The 16,749-nt window shown below is 50.3% G+C and overlaps 1 protein-coding gene across 7 annotated transcripts in view; it reads left to right on the forward strand.

The window, feature by feature from the left end:
• Positions 1-981: 981 nt before the first annotated feature.
• ARVCF (ARVCF delta catenin family member) overlaps positions 982-16,749 on the forward strand; it is a 49,624-nt gene continuing 33,856 nt past the window's right edge. For 4 of the 7 annotated variants that reach the window (XM_019435555.2, XM_019435558.2, XM_019435556.2 and 1 more), the window contains exons 1-2: positions 983-1,214; positions 6,665-6,718. The gene's annotated coding sequence lies outside the window, so the exon portion shown is untranslated. Of the gene's footprint in view, positions 1,215-6,664; positions 6,719-16,749 lie in introns of all 7 variants that reach the window. The other 3 variants (XM_019435559.2, XM_053902256.1, XM_019435560.2) reach the window with 1 other exon arrangement.

Genomic DNA, 16,749 nt, shown 5'->3' on the forward strand with positions numbered 1-16,749 from the left:
AAGTTAAGAGGAGCTGGCCAAGGATTATGGTCCCATTTGTTGTTATATGTGTGCCTCGTGTCACTGCAGGGAACAGGTGGCTGCTATCTGGCAGAAAAAAATGCACCTTGTGCTAAACTCTACTCAGGTGGCTGTACCCCACAGTGTTCCTCCAAGACCCCAAGTAGGGTGGAGAAAATGGGACACCAGGAAGTGTTTGTGGGGGGGGGGGGGGTATAACTCCTCCCCACCCCCAGGCCCTGAGCTGTGATTGATGGAGGAGGTTAGGGAGGGCACTCCTGTGGCAGTCCTGCAGGGTGGGCTGAGTCAAAGTGTCCGTAGATTCAGACCTGGTGGAGGAAAACCTCTGGTTCACCGAAAGGCCCTTTCTGCTTCAGACACACGGCTTCCATCCTGCCTCGCTGAGCCAAGTTCAGACCCGTATCTCTGCTCTGAGAACCCATAGGCCCTAGAGTGTGACGGACTAGATTTGAGCCAGGTGACCTAAAGCAAGTGAGAATTCTGAGCTTCAATTTCCCATCTGTAAAATGGGAAGTCAGTGGAACTCTCTCGCGCGCGGCTTGCGTGAAGAATACCATCAGATATTGAGGGAAGGGCGCGGCGCGCTGCTCCCGGCGAACAGCAGGGGCCGGAGAAAGGACCCTAGCGAACTAGGAACGGTTCCGGCGAGACTGGAAACCGAGAAAGGAGCACGGGGTCTGCCAATCCCCGCTCGGGGCGGACGGCACGGGGACATCCTGGAAGGCGGCCGAGAGTGGGCGGCCCCGAGGATCCCGCGGCCGCCGCAGCGGTCCCGGCAGGTGCCCGGGCCTCGGCCCCTCCACGAAGGGGACGGTCGTGGCTGGGACGGACACCCCAGGAGCCCAATGGCAAGCCGGCGTCTCCCAGCGCCCGTCCAATTGACGCCGGTTGCCGGGCCGCGCTGGGTCTCCCGACCAATCGGAAAATTCGCGTTCGGAGGGGGCGGGGCGGAGGGTCGCGTCGCTGGCCAGACCCGCTTTGCGCACGGGCCGCGCGAGGGGTGGGAAGGGCTGGCCCTGGGGCTGCACGCTGGGCCCAGGAGGGGTCCGCCCCTGCACCCGTCCAAGTTGAGCCCCCGCGGACCGCTAACCGCGCCTCGCCCTGGGGACGTCGCGCCCCGTGAGCCGAGAGACCTGGGGACGCCCGTCTGGGGGCGGGGGCCACGCTGCGGGGCCGCCCACGCCGCGCTCCAGGTAGGCTCGGGCCGGGGGGGCGGGGTCCGGAGGTTGGGGCCCGGATTGGGACGAGGCCAGAGGTCCGGGACGGGTTCGCAACTGCGGTCTAGCAGGGGCTGGGTCGAGATGGGGTCCTGGGCCGGGAATCGACGTCTGGCCGGGCATAGCTGCCGGGGTAGAAGCCGGGCCCCGCCCCACCTGCACCTTGCCGGCGCTGCGGTGCGCGAAACCCTGAACTACGGGGGGCGGGTCCCTTTGTGCACGGTCTCGGGGCCCTGCCGACTGGGCCAGGGCATCCCGCACCGCGCGTCCCCGTGGAGACTCGGCCGGAACCCGCAGCCTTTACTGCCCTGCGCGACGCCGGGTGCCTTGCGGCTGGGGTCCCGTAGCCACGGAAACTTTACAGCGGTCAGAGGGACGGCGGGGCCGGAGGAACTTTCCCGGGGCGGCGCGCCACCGGAACGCGCGAGGGCACGGCGGGGCCAAGGGGATGTCCCCGCTCCCGGTGTTCCCGCCGCCTAGAGGACGAGGGAGGGGATGCCACCCGGGGTTCCTGCCTGGTGCCCTGAACGGGGGCCGCCCCGACCGGGGATCCCCCGTTCCTGACACCCCTGAGTCCCCTCTGTGGGATACCGGGCCCGTGGCAGAGGTGCGTCCTCCCCACCTGGGGTGGTACTCAGCCTAGGTTTGCCAAGGTGTTCTCCCAGGGAAGGCAGCCTCATATCCCGAGCCTTACCATTTTAATCTTTAGTTAAACGTTGGGTACTTACAACGTGTCACCGTTTCTAACCTATGCGTAGCGTTATCACTGAAAACATTGCTCAGGGACTTTGTTTTCCCTTTAGACCCAATCATGTTTAGAAACATGGAAAAGTATCACCCCAACAGGGTTTCATCCTTTGGGCTAGGCTCTTCATTGTAACCTCAGGTGATTACCCACCTCTCACACCCCTTCCTGTTGTCACTTGCATCACTGTGCAGGGCACACACCAAGTCAGGATTTATAAGCCCAGGGGCTTGGGCAACTAACTAAGGCTTAGAGGGCAATCTCCTCCCATGAAGACATGCAGCAAAGGTAGACTGACAGCCTCCATCCCCTCCCTCTGCCCCGACCACTAGAGATGTGGGCCACCACCAGAGGTCTGCTGGTCCAGAGCAAGTCCTGCCTGTCCTGTGCTCACTGTATCTCTGGACTTGGGACAGTTCTGGACACAGGAGACAGTCAGAGCCTCTAGGCAGTATACTGGGCCCATGGCCAGTAGTTCCTGAGCAGGTGATCCAGTCCTTGAGTCTCGCCATAGCAAGTGGGGCTGTGAATCAAGAATGCATGCTTTCCAGGGCACTTGGGTGGCTCAGTCGGCTAGACGTCAGACTTCGGCTCAGGTCATGATCTCATTGCTCATGGGTTCGAGCCCCGCGTCGGGCTCTCTGCTGACAGCTCGGAGCCTGGAGCATGCTTCAGATTCTGTGTCTCCCCCTCTCTCTGCCCCTCCCATGCCCGTGCTCTGTCTCTCTCTGTCTCTCAATAATGAATAAATGTTAAAAAAAAAAAAATGCATGCTTTCCCCCAGCCTTGCCCTGTCCCACCCACAGTGCCATGTCTGTCCCCTGCTTCCTCAAGTCTATGGTCCATTAGCACCCAGCACGGGGTTGGGCACAGAGCACTCACTATGCTCAGGTGTCTGGTGCTGGCCTAGGAAGGTCACAGCCAAGCCATCCCTGCCCTGATCTTCTTTATAGTCTTTTCTACAGACGCAAATACTTGCTGACCAAGACCCTCCCAGATAAACTGGGCTAGTCCTCAGACCTGCTGAGTTAGCTCCCCACCATGCCATATTGGGGTTGCATAGCACCCCCTCCAGAGGTGGCCCCTCAGGTCTCTTCCCAGTTCCAGAGGTCTCTGCATCTCTGAGGCTCTGTAAAGGCAGGACTGTACTTCCATCCCTATTTATGCTGCATAAGGATTCAAGGTAGATGTACTGCACTCTCTTCTCCTCAGGGGCCAGGCCTGAGGGGCATGAGCAGTAGGATCCTGCACCTTCCAGAGGAGCCAAGAGTTACACACAGCTGGGAAGCAAGGGCACTAGGCATGCTAGAGCTCTAGCCAGTCCCTAGCATCTTCCCTGTGACCTGGCCTAGCCTCAGCAGTGGGAGGGAGTGGGGGTCAAGCTTGTCCTGGAGGCAAGCCCTGAGGACTGCCAGGGGGGCCAAAAGAGGTTCTGGGAACTTCTCAGTGGCGGCTCAAGTCAGGGGAAGGCATCTGTTTTATTGACATCAGCCTCCATCAAGACCATGATGCTGTTTTGGGCTGCTCAGCAGAAGACCCAGAATCAGGGAATAAACAGAGGGAACATGGGGTCAGGGATCCCATATTGGGCTTTCCTGACTGGGACAGCTGCACATCTCAGCTTATTTCACAGGTCAGGCCCTGAGCTGATGGACACCCATTTCATTCATCCACATCTTTCCCTCCTCCTTTCCCCTACTGTGTGTCAGGCACAGGCCCTTCCCACTGCTTCAGTGGATCCTGAAGAGCCAACAGCCTCTAGCAAAGCCACAACTAGCTGAATACGGCCACCAGAGGGCACCAGGGACCACCATGGCAGGCAAGACTGGCTCCACCCAGCCTCCCTCTGTGCTGGGACCCCTCCCTGAGGCACCTGGTAGGGCCAGAGCTCTGCTTTCTCCAGTCTGCCTGTCCAGGGTACAAGCTGGAGAGGAGCAAGGATCCCTGGGGCGAGGCCCCTCAGTAACCACCAGAGAGCCCCTCATCACCTTTGGTGCAGGCAAGAGGAGATGCAGGGACTGAATGGGGCTTGGGCAAGGACAACGATAGGCCCTGAGTGAGGCCTTCTTCAGGCCTGTGCCCCAAGGGCCTCCTTAGCTGACCCTGCCACCACCCAGGTGAGGATTCTGAGCCAGCCAGTCAGGATGAGGCTGCACTTCTTCTGTTCATTTGTAAAAGAAGGTGCAACAGAAGTGGGTGCCTTTTCACATTGTATCCAAAGTGGCCAGGGGCCTGGAAGAGCATATTGGGATTTCTCATGGTGGAGGAGGGCATGAGGCTTGAGTGCAGAGCAGGTTCCTAGGCAGACCTGCCTGACCCCCCACGCGGGTTCCTCAGCACCTGCCACAGCCCTGAGTTGCCTGCCCCGCCCACCCAGCCTGGGCCCTGTCTCTCCTCTGGATTCCATTTGTGCTCATGGAGCTGCCTCATGCTACGGACACACGACAAGTCCATGGCTTTGCAGGACTGGCTGCTTGGCAGCCCCTTGTGTCCTGGGCTCTTGCCCCCACCTGAGATGCAGCAGACCTTCCCAAGACTGGGGGCAGACTGGACAGATTTCCCGGGCACCCAGTGTGAGGAGGCCCATGGCAAAATGAGGCCCAGGTTACTATAGGCAGATGGAACTGCTCCATTTCTCAGGACCCTCCCCATTTGAGGATGGAGCCCGATAAGGGGCAGGTTTGGTGGCCCCCTCAGCCCCCAGGCTCCCTTGTTCAGGTGTCCTTGGCCAGATGAGTGACCCCAAAGCCTGCAAGTCAGCCCTGAGAGGGCTCTAAGAAAGGATTCTCAAGACAGGTACCCCCTGCGCTCTCATCACAAATCCCGTCACTGATTCTATTTTCGTATGTCACGTATGTCCACTCCCTCAGGGCTCTGCCCTGCCCCCACCTATGTAGTGTCCTGTGACAGGGGCACCCCAGGGACCTGGGGCCTTCCAAAGCTGCCACCACTTTACATCCTCCAGACCCTCCCATTCCCCCTACCCTCCTGCAGGAAACCTTTAGTGCCCTCCCCCCAACAGCAGCCCTGCAAATGCCCTCCCCTACCCCCCACTGGTGTGTAATACTGTCTCTCCTCTGTATTTATGGAGCTCTGAGCCTGGCCAGAGCCCCACGGGAGGGAACATGTTCTTCTTGTAGACAAATATCCCCAGCTGATGTGGGGGTGCAGGGAGTAGGAAGACCTGAGTTCAAATCCTGGACCCAGTTTCCCCATCTGTAAAATGGGGTGTTGGGCCAATCCAGGGCACTTAGCAAGAGTAAGATGAGGCACTTGGCAGCACCTCGTGAAGCTTTGCACAAGGCCAGCACTGAACAAGAGGCCAGGCCGGCAGTTATCAGGACTAAGGAAGGCATTTGGTGCTCTGTGGGACAAAACCTATATAAACATTTAAACCAAAAACAGAAGTGTCCCAGAAATGTCACACTCCAAGCAAAGCTGCTCCCTGAGCCTCGGACCTCAGGGTAGGAACAGTAGCTCCTCTGCTGCAGGCAGGGCGGATGCAGCAGGGGGGCAGGCTCCCTCCCAGATTGCCCTTTCAGGCACACACAAGAGTGAGTGTGCACGGATATAGGCGTACGTGCAAACATGCCTGGCTCCCTGGCTCAGGCCACCGTTCTTTCCTGCCTCTGAACCCATGCATCCTGTTCCTCCATTGATCCCACTGTGACTCAGAACCCCTCCTCATGATGAAGGGGCTGCTGTGAGGCAGGGATACCCACTCTCAGGGCCCCCAAATAGGCCATGTCCACAAGAGGAAATTAGAGGCTCGGAACAATCTAGAAAACACTGTAGAGCCCAGGGGAGAGAGCTTCTATCACCCCTGACCCCCCAGGGATGACTTTCTCAGACCTCCGCTCCTCTCTGTGCCACCCTGGTTTTGGTTTTTGGTTTTTGTTTTAAAGATTTGGGTTTTGTTTTAAAACCCTACAATCAGCGTAGGGCTCAAACTCAGCAACTCCAAGATTAAGAGTTGCACGCTCTACCGACTGAGCCAGCCAGGTGCCCCTCCACCCTGTTTTTTCATTTTTATAACACACTCTCTGGCATCGTCCCCAGGCCTAGATACAATGACAGGGAATGTGTCTCCTGAGTCATGGGATGAGACAGAAAGCCCATGGGGCTACAGCTCCTGCATGTGAGGTACTCCTAGCTATAGCTCTGGCCCCTGGGTCCTGGGATCTTGAAGTTAGGCTGCCTTTCTCACAGGGACACGAGTTCTGGGCTGGCTCCAAGGAGCATCAGGAGAGGCAGGTGGCCTGCTACACAGGGCAGGAGTGGGGTCCAGGTGGGGAGAGCAGGACTAGGCGGGTGTTGGGTTCGACTCGGTAGGGCCAGTGAGATCCTGGTGCAGAAGTTCTCCTTGCTGTGCTGTTTATCACATCAAGACACACCCAGCTTTCTGGAATGGGGAAGACGTTATTATCATTCTAGAGCTGAACAATCAGTGTTGAAGGAGCTAGTGAACAGCATTAGAAATATTTACAAGGGACTGTGGTAGCGGTAGTCCAGGTGAGTGGGGATAAGAGAATGTGCACGAACGTGTGGGTACACATCAGGAGCGCCACAGGATGACCTCGGGGTCAGGGATGACAGTGCCCCCACCAGGGGTCTGGCTTCATCTAGAAAGGACTTAGCCCAACAGGTTGGCTTCACAAGGTATCCTCTGGTTTTCCTGCAGGATCTGGAGACATCAGGATGGATGTTGGGACATGCTAATTTCCCCTCCAGATAGGTAAGCAACCAAGGCTTGGCCTGGGGACATCCCCCTCTTTGCATAGGACAGCAGAGTGTCCTAGTGGGCCTGTCAGGTGTGGTTGACTGAGGGATGGACTATGACCCGGGGTGGTGTATTCTTCTGGTCAGCCTCACTTGGGTGGGCACAGCCCCAATGCTAGACAGGGGTGGGCATGGGGGCCTCCCAATGCTTGGACTCATGGATGCCCTGAGTGTGGTCAGCAGTCACCAGGTTGATATCTGGCTCGAGGGGTGAGCCTGCAGTGGGGTGGACCAACCAGGACATTGGCTGGATCTGATCCTCACTTACCTTGACTTGGATGCCCACTATAACCATGTCTGGTATCGGCATAGCCCACCAAGCTTGGCTCTTAACTCAGGTGGTCCCTGCTGCCCAGGGGAGACTAGAGCTACCAGCTGGGGACAGGCCATCACGTGCTGGCCCGTGTCCTTGGATGTTTTCTGTGTTTGTGGGTTCATCTGGTAGTCACTCCTCCAGCAAGACTAGGGTATGGTGCTTGGGAAGTATGGCAGAGTTGGGAGGCTGTGTGGTCCCTGTGTCCCCCAGGTCCCTCTGAATGGTGGGAAGATATGTCCTGTTCGAACCCTGGTCTTTCAGGGTTTGCTATGGTGGCTGTATTTACAGAGACGCCTCATAAAAATGCCTCTGGTCACTCTTGTTCTGCCAGTATGGGTGCCCAGTCCCCAGCCTGGGCATCTGCTCCTGCCCCACTGGGTGATGTCTCTATGGGAGGCTTGGCCAACCCAGTCCTGTGAATTCTCAGTGGTACTGTGTATCCAGCGGGGACGGCCTGGCCCAGCCAGTGACATACTCAAGTGGTGGGGAGAAGGCAGAGGCGACAAACTTGGGAGACCCCAGGCCTCTAGACACCTCAGTGTTCTATGCCAAGGGCTGTAGAACAGGGAGGGACAGGGCCCGGCTCCTTCTTCCTTGTTCCACATGACCGTGGGTGTGGGAAGCTGCCATTTGGTGGTGTACCACCTGGGCAGATCAAGTTCAGGCCAGGCATCTCAGTCGTGGGCTGTTGGGCCACATGGGGACCTCTGGATTGGGATGAAGAGGCCCAGGCTGCATCCTGGGCTCAGAACCTGGCATTGCTTGTGGCATGAGTGACATGGTTTCTAAGGGCAAGGTTGGCAGGGGGCTGGCCCCTGCCCCCCTTAACTCCTGGTAGGCCACCAGGCCTCAGGTCTGCAGACCAGCCAAACACCAAATGATAGCTCTGGTCACAGGGTCTCCCTTATCCTGCCTGCTGCTTTTGCCCGCTTTCCTAGCACTGCTTGCTTGTTTCCTGTCCCTGTGTATCCCTGCCACCTCCTCCTGGTCTTCTCCCAGTTTTTCTCTTGTCTTCTCTGTGCTTCTCTCTGCCTTTTCCTCTCTTTTGTTTCTGTCCTGCTCTTCTTGAATGTGGTGATTGATTATTCTTGTCTGCCATAGTAATTGATTATTCATGTCTGCCATGGGCACTGGAGGGATAGTAGTGGCGTTCATGCCATCTCTGCTCTGGGCTGAAACCATTTCACAAACTGGGAAGCAGAACCTGGGCGCTGGCTATGAGCTCCCTGCTCTGTAGGCCCTGGGGTGCAGCCCTGCCCATATCAAAAGGGAGATAGGGATGGGGAGGCCTTGGGACTAAATTGGGACAGCAATCGATGGCAAGCACCCATCTATCTCCCATACTCACCTTGAGCCATTCAGCACCCCTGTGCTGAGCTCTATATCAGACACTGGGTTTTGTGACCACATCAGGCACAGACATGCCCCTGGGAAGCCCCCAGCCTGGCTGAGGAGGCAGCTACAGAGAAAGTGACCACCTGTAGAATTGCCAGGTAGTGAAGAGAGTAGCAGGGCTCCCCGAGAACGGGGAGCCAGAAGGCGGTAAGGGAGTGATGCTGATACCTGGGGTACATGGGTGCCCTCCATTGCAGCCATGCCAGCACCAATACCACCTCTGGGAAACCACCCCGAGCCTGGCCTTGCCCCTCAGTGGCCTTGTCATTGGCCTCCATGCAGCTGTGCTGAGCATGGCTGTGCTCCTGTGACCACCTGCCCCATGCTGGGTTTTTTTGGCGTTTCGATGTGTATCTCAGCCATTGATAGGAGTCTTTATTATTAAAGTATGAATTCATCCCTCATCTGTTGGCCTACTGCACATTCTTTCCCCATCTTTCAGTTTTTGTTTAGGACAGTTTTTCATCTTCAGAGATCTTTCATATTTTGTGGTGAAATCCATTGAATGTTTTCCCTTTTCAGTTATCCCATTGTCCTTCCTGAGCACCTAATGAGGTAAATACACCCTTATCTTACCCTGAGGTATTTCTAGTTTAACATTTTACACTCAAGATTTCATTCATCTAGAATTTATTTTGATAGAAACAGAAGGTGAGGATTTAACTTTGTTTTTCACTTGTATCTGAACCATTTCCTGACTAACATTTTCTGTCACTGGAAATTGGAAGCATCGTGTAATGTGTTCAGGTTTACGGTGTCTGTGGAAAGCTCCCAGCCCTTAGCCGACACCCACTGCCTAGTTAAAAATTAAGATCAGGCCAGAGCTTCCCCTCAATCAGTCTTTTGTCCTCAAAAGTCATGGTTATTCTGCATGTTTACCCTACATGTGTGTGTTGGAACCACTCTGTCAGGTCCCTCTCCCTGTGACTTCTGTGGGAGTCACCTTAACCTGGCACTCTTTGGAGACAGTTGGCCCTCCCTGTGTGTATCTGTGGCATGTCCTATGCTGGTCTCCCCATGGCTCGGAGCCTTTGCAAGAGAGCCTGTCCCTCCTCTGAGCACTCTTGTTTACTGAGAAGAGGTTCCCGCCCTCGTAGAGCCTTTGCTGGGCCCTTGTTGGTGTGGCTGGAGAGCCTGGTGCAGACCGGCTGCTGTCTCTCCTTTGTGACTCTCAGCCAGGCATCTGAGGGCCTTTGTGATTAGACTCATGGGTCATATCCAGGTGGGCAAGTCCCCAGGGGAGCCCCAAGCCCCTTCCCACTCCAGCAACCCATTCTTCTCAGGCAGGGCAGAAGGAAGAACATTCTATGTGGTGGGGCTTGGGTTCAGACCCTGGCTCTGCTCACCCTATTGGCCTTGTGAAGAACTTGGCACAGCTGATGGTCTGCTGCAGTTATGGCATGAGCGCTGCGCCAGCTTCTGGCTGTGCCATCCCTCGTACAGGGTGATTCACGGCTGGTGGTATGGTCAGTGCGGCAGGGCCAGACTACTGAGGCCTACATCGCCCAGGCCACCAGGCAAGATGGTGCTGTGCTGGCTCTCCTGGCCAGTCTCTGCAAGCCCACAGTAGCATTTACCCTGGCCCTGCATTTACCCAGCCCCCCAACCCCCAGCTTATCTCACTCATAGGAAGACTGCCCACTATCAGGTGGGGAGATAGAAGTACCCCACCCCCATGGCACATCTTGCCAGGTTGATGTTAGCAGTTGATGAGTTTGGTATTTTGAATATGCCTTTAGTTAAACTTTTTCTTTTCAAAATATTTTCACTCTCTGTGAAATCCTAATTAGGCCATTCATTCGTCTGAATGTACTTGCTGCTCTCTGCATTTTGCAAGATAATGAGGCTGCAGAGATGCTGCCATCCCTGTGCTCCCAGGGCCTTCACTTTCTGCCCTGGAGGGAGATGCTGGCACCCCCATGGGCCATTGCTGCCCATGGGATCTGAGCCACAGTGCCTAGGGGTGGGGGGCACCAAGTATATAGATGGGGAAAGTGAGGCCTGGGCCACTGAGGAGTCTGGGATGGTGTAGATGAAGGGGTCTCAGCCCCAGCAAGGCCCACCGTTCACAAAACAGCATCTCTCTTCACCTCCCACACCCCAGGCCCAAGATCAAGGCCAAGGGAGGTGCCTCCTGGATCCTGCTGGCTCCCTTGGGTGTGCCTGAAGGGCTGGGAGAGGCCACAAGACTGAACCACAGAAGCCAAATGACTATGGCACCAAAGTTCCCCATTTTGCTCCCTGCCCCCTCAGTGGGCACAGACTATCAGCCTCACCTGCCATCTGTCCAGGGTTAGTGGCAGGCTCATTGTCACCCAGGGTGGCAGGTGATCTGTCCAGAGTCCCAGGGTGGGCAGGCCATGGCTAGGACCACAACTGAGGCAGGGACTTGTGTGGGACCAAAACCATCTTCTCCTTTAGGCCTCCCAGCAAGGGGGTGGGGGATTATGATGGGGAAACTGAGGCTCAGCAAGCAGAGCTGGGCTTTGCTCCCAGGCCTGCTCCAGGCAAGCGCATCCTCCCCTTTCCAGTCTTCTTGGTGACAGTTCTCTGGCATTTGCCTATCTGTAGGGAGCTATTGGTTATAATGAGACTATCTCAGTATTTGTATTTGAAGAAATAATTCCAGACGTTTATTTGCCAAACCTTTGAAACAAGGGCATTGGTTAATTTTTAATTAAGCCTTTCTGCTTGCAGGCTCTTGTCTTTATGGGGCCAATACGTCCAGAGGTGTAGTGTTGCCAGGGGTGGGGGTGGGCGATTCCCCAGGGGCATGGTGCAGGGAAGGCGGCCATCTGTAACAGGCAGAAGCCTCGTGCCCTGTGAGAAGCCTGGGCCTAGCACGCAGGCAGGCACGTCCCCCTTGCTCCTGGTAACTCTGTCCCCCTTCCATGACTCCAGCTGTCCTGCTCTGCTTGCTTAGAGCGACCCCACAGTTGATGGGCAGGAGGAGTGAACCTCAGACAAGACCCCTGGTCTGAGAACAGCTGCCTTGGGTGGGAGGAGGGGGCTGGGTGAGAGTAGAGGAGTGTCAGCTATCCCTTCCTTGAAGCTGGTTGGGGGGCAGGGAAAGCTTTTGAGCTGGGCCTGGTTTTCTTGTTGACTCCTTCAGCAAATATTTGTCTGGTTTCTCCCTCACATGAGATCCCCCTGTTGCCTTCAGGATAAAAGCCATACCTGGTCCCTGTGATAGCAGCAGCCCTGCTTCTTGCCATACCCACCTCCAGACTCAGCAGGGTCTGCCTGAGTGAGGGTCTATGTAGACTCACACTCTGCATCATTCTAGATGCAGAGATGCCCTCAGCAAGGCAGCATTCTCTTGAGCCTTCAGGGGCCTGAGGCAGTCCTTCTCCTGACATTTCTCTAGTTTCTTGCAAAAATTGGCCTCAGCATAGAGCACATGCTGTGATTCCTCAGTACAGCCCCTGCACGGGAGCCACAGTACTCTGTTGGTGTGGATACTGTTTTCCAGCCGCTCATCCTTGCTTCCTTCTTGCAACAGAAACCTGCTGCTTGCCAGGTGCCATGGTGGCTGCTACTCCACTCTGGCCTGTAATCCAGCAGAGGCCAAGGTGGTCTGTGTCCCCACTGCCCACCCCCCCCACCTTTGGTACCATTTGTGGCAGCAGGGGAAGGTTTAGATTTATTGTGTCTGTTTTGTGTGTGCAGGGGCCTAAGAGCTGGTGACAGAACTTTACAGTGTAATCCTAGGCTTACAGGTTAATTTTCTGTATCTTCTTTAGGTCCTGTTCTCTCTGAACTCTATACATTAGAAATTTCTGTTTCTGGCATGTAAAAGGTGGTCAGAGTTGCATTGGTCTTTTCAATGGGAATCTTGGTTTGAGGACTTTATTCATATTCCTTCTTTTTAAATTTTTAAAAAAATTTTTCAACTTTTTATTTGAGAGAGAGAGAAAGAGAGAGCAAGTGGGGGACAGGGGCAGAGGGAGAGAGAGAATCTTAAGTAGACTCCACACCCAGCACAGAGCCCTATGCTGGGCTAGATCCTATGACTGTGAGATCATGACCTAAGCTGAAATCAAGAGTCAGATGTTTAACCAACTGAGCCACCCAGGCGCCCCTTCATTCTTTTTTTTTTTTTAAACCACATTTGAGTATTCTTTATTTTGGATTCAGTTATGTTGTTGATTCTCTCTGTTGGAAATTGTCTGGGTATTATACCTGGGGAAGCTTTAGAAATAGGCAGAGAGAAAACTTAGGAAACTTGCTGCAAAGGATGTTTTAGTGTTTCTTCATTATGCTCTGGTGTACTCGTATTCATAGTCATTCTTTATTGTATTCTAATGAAAGTATTTAAAACTATGAATTTACCTCTGAGTATAGCTTTGGCTATTTTTTTCCCCAGCTTTGTCAAGATATAATTGGCATATAGTATTGTGTAATTTAAGGCATACAGTGTGATGATTTGGTACACATGTGTATTGCAAAATGGTAAACATTTTGTGGTAAACATAATAAAATTAGTTGACACATCCTTCATCCCACATAATTACCATTGTTTTGTTGTTATGGTGAGAGCATTAACCAATGACTTCTCTCATAGCAACTTCTAAGTATACGATACAGTGTTGTTAACTATAGTCACCGTGCTGTACATTAGATCCCTGGAACTTACTCATCTTATAACTGAAAGTGTATAACCTTTGACCTGCATTTCCCCATTTCCTCTACCCCTCAACCCCTGACCACCATCATTCTACAATCCATACATTTTTATGTATAATGTCTGGATAAGTTTTTCATTGTTTCTAAATAGTCAACTCTATGTATGCTTGAATTTTTATCTTTTATCTATTTATTTAAAAGAATGTTTTGCATATTCTAAGTTATTACACAAGATGGCTCTTTTTAAATGTTTATTTGATAAAATACACACAAAATTGACCATTGTAACTATTCTTAGATGTATTGTTCAGTATCAGTAGGTATATTCACATTGTTGTGCAACCAATCTCCAGAACTTTTTTATTTTGCAAAATTCACACTCTGTTTCCATTGGTGGACCCATTACCTCCTCCCCCTAGTCCTTGGAACCACCATTCCACTTTGTCTTTCTATAAATTTGACTACTTTAGATGCCTTCTAAAAGTGGAATAATACAGTATTTGTCTTTTTATGAGTGGATTATTTCACTTAGTATGATGTTCTCAAGATTTATCATGTTGTAGCATGTGTCAAAATTTCCTTCCTTTTAAAGGTGGAATAACATTCCATTGATAATAATGGTTCATGATCCATTAGTCTGTGTCACATTTTGTTTTTCTATTCATCTATTGGTAGGCACTTGAGTTGCTTCACCTTTTGGCACTTATGAATAATGCTGTTGTGAACATGGGTGTACAATATGTCTTCAAGACCATGCTTTCAGTTCTTTTGGATATATAACCAGAAGTGGAATTGGTTGATTGTACAGTAATTCTATTTTTAAGTTTTTGAGGAACCACTGTATTGATTTTCATAGTGGCTATGCCATTTTACATCCCACTAACTGTGCAAGAGCTCCAATTTCTCCACATCCTTACCAAAACTTGTTATTTTGTGTGTTTGAGAGTAGCCATCTAATGAGTGTAAGGTGACATTTCACTGTGGTTTTGATTTGCATTTCTGTAACATTAGTAAGATTGGGCATCTTTTCATATACTTCTTCGCCATTTATATATTTTTCTTTGGAGAAATGTCTGTTCACATCCTTTGCCCATTTTTAAAATTGGGTTATTTTTTGTTGTTGAGTTGTAGGAGTTATTTACGTATTTTGGATATTAATCCCTTATCAGATACATGATTTGAAAATCTCCCATTCTCTATATTGTTTTTTTACTCTGTTGATTGTGTCAGTTGAACAGAAGTTTTAAATTTTGATATAGTTCGATTTATCTATTTTTACTTTTGTTGCCTATGCTTTTGATGTCATATCCAAGAAATCATTGCCAAATCCAACATCACAAAGTTTTTCCCCTGTGTTTTCTTCTAAGAGTTGTATAGCTTTAGCTCTTACGTTTAGATCTTTGATGCATTTTGAGTTAATTTTTGCATATGTTGTAAGATAAAGGTTCAACTTCATTCTTTTCCATGTGGATATCCAGTTTTCTCAGCACCATTCATTGAAAAGACAGTTCCTTCCTGCATCCTTGTAAAAATCAGTTGACCATATATATATGAGGATTTATTTCTTTTCTATTCCACTGGTCTTTGTCTGCCTTCATGCTATGACCGCACAGTTTGGTTACTATAGCTTTGTAATAAATTTTGAAATCAGAAAGTGTGAGACCTCCAACTTTGTTCTTTTTTATGACTATTTTGGCTGTTCATGGCCCTTTGAGATTCCATATGGCTTCTAGGATGGAGTTTTCTATTTCTGTAAAAAATGCCATTGGGATTTTGATAGGGACAGAATTAAATCTGTAGATTACTTTGGGTGATATTGACATCTTAACAATACCAAGTCATCCATTGCAGAAGCATGAGATATCTTTCCATTTATGTATGTCAGCTTTAATTTCTTTCAGGAAGGTTATATACTTTGCAGTGTACAAGTCCTTCTTCACCTTTGTTAAGTTTATCCCTATGTATTTTGTTCTTCTTGATGTTATTGTAACTAAATTCATTTTCTGAATTTCCTTTTTAAATTGCTCATTGTTAGTGATTTCTGTTGTTTTATATTGTACCCTATAACTTCACTGAACTTGTTTATCAGTTCTGAGTGTGTGTGTGTGTGTGTGTGTGTGTGTATGTGTGTGTATAATCTTGAGGATTTTCTACATGAATGATGTTATCTATAAACAGATTATTTCACTTCTTCCTTTCCAATTTGGATACCTTTTATTTCTTTTTCCTGCCTACTGATCTAAGATTTTTTTCCTTTTTTTTTAAATTTAATTTATTTTTTAAATTAAAAAAGTTAGCATATAGTGCAACAATGATTTCAGGAGTAGATTCCTTAATGCCCCTTATCCATTTAGCCCATCCCCCCTCCCACAACCCCTCCAGTAACCCTCTATTTGTTCTCCATATTTAAGAGTCTCTTATGTTTTTGTCCCCCTCCCTGTTTTTATATTATTTTTGCTTCTCTTCCCTTAAGTTCATCTGTTTTGTATCTTAAAGCCCTCTTAAGAGTAAAGTCATATGATATGTGTCTTTCTCTGACTGACTAATTTCGCTTAGCATAATACCCTCTAGTTCCATCCACGTAGTTGCAAATGGCAAGATTTCATTCTTTTTGATTGCCGAGTAATACTCCATTGTGTATGTGTATGTGTGTGTATATATATATATATATATATATATATATATATATATATATAATCTTCTTTATTCATCCATCAGTGGACATTAGGGCTCTTTTCATACTTTGGCTATTGTGATAGTGCTGCTATAAACATTGGGGTGCATGTGCCCCTTCAAAACAGCATACCTGTATCCCTTGGATAAATACCTAGTAGTGCAATTGCTGGGTCGTAGGGTAGTTCTTGATCCAAGATATTTAATAGAAGACTTGGACAGAAATGACAAAAGCAGCATCCCTGCCTTCTTGATGTTAAGAGAAAAGCTTTAAGTCTTTCATTATTGAGTATGATGTAAGCTGTGGTGACAATATGATGTGTAGCATACGTAGTATGATGTAACATTTTATGTATGGCCTTTATCATATGAAGGTAGTTTCTTTCTATTCCAAGTTTGTTTTGTGTTTATATCATAAAAGAGTGTTGAATTTTGTCTTTTATTCCCCAATGAAATGACCATTTTCCCCCATTATTTTGTTAATATACAGGGTATTATGTTGATTGACTTTCATGTGGTAAGCCATCCTTGCATTTAGGAATAAATCCTACTTGGTCATGATGTATAATCCTAATATACTTCTGAATTCATGGGGTGCCTGGGCAATTAAGTCAGTTAAGCATCTGACTCTGGATTTTGTCTCAGGTCATAATGTCATGGTTTATGAGTTCGAGCCCCATGTTGGACTCTGTGCTGACAGCACAGATTTTGTTTGGGATTCTTTGTCTACCTTTCTCTCTGCCTCTCCCCAGTGTGTGTGTGCACACGTGCTTGCCCTCTCTTTCTCTCTTTCAAAAATATATAAATAAACATTTAAAAATATATATACTGCTGAATTCAGTATGTTGGTGTTTTGTTGAATATTTTTGCATCAATATTCATAAGGGATATTGGTCCATAATTTTTTTAATGTCTATTTTTGAGGGGGGTGGGAGGGGCAGAGAGAAAGGGGGGCAGAAGATCCATAGCAGGCTCTC

The sequence above is a fragment of the Panthera pardus genome, unplaced genomic scaffold, assembly GCF_024362965.1.
Source record: "Panthera pardus isolate Hobbes unplaced genomic scaffold, ASM2436296v1 HiC_scaffold_15, whole genome shotgun sequence".
NCBI lineage: Eukaryota > Metazoa > Chordata > Mammalia > Carnivora > Felidae > Panthera > Panthera pardus.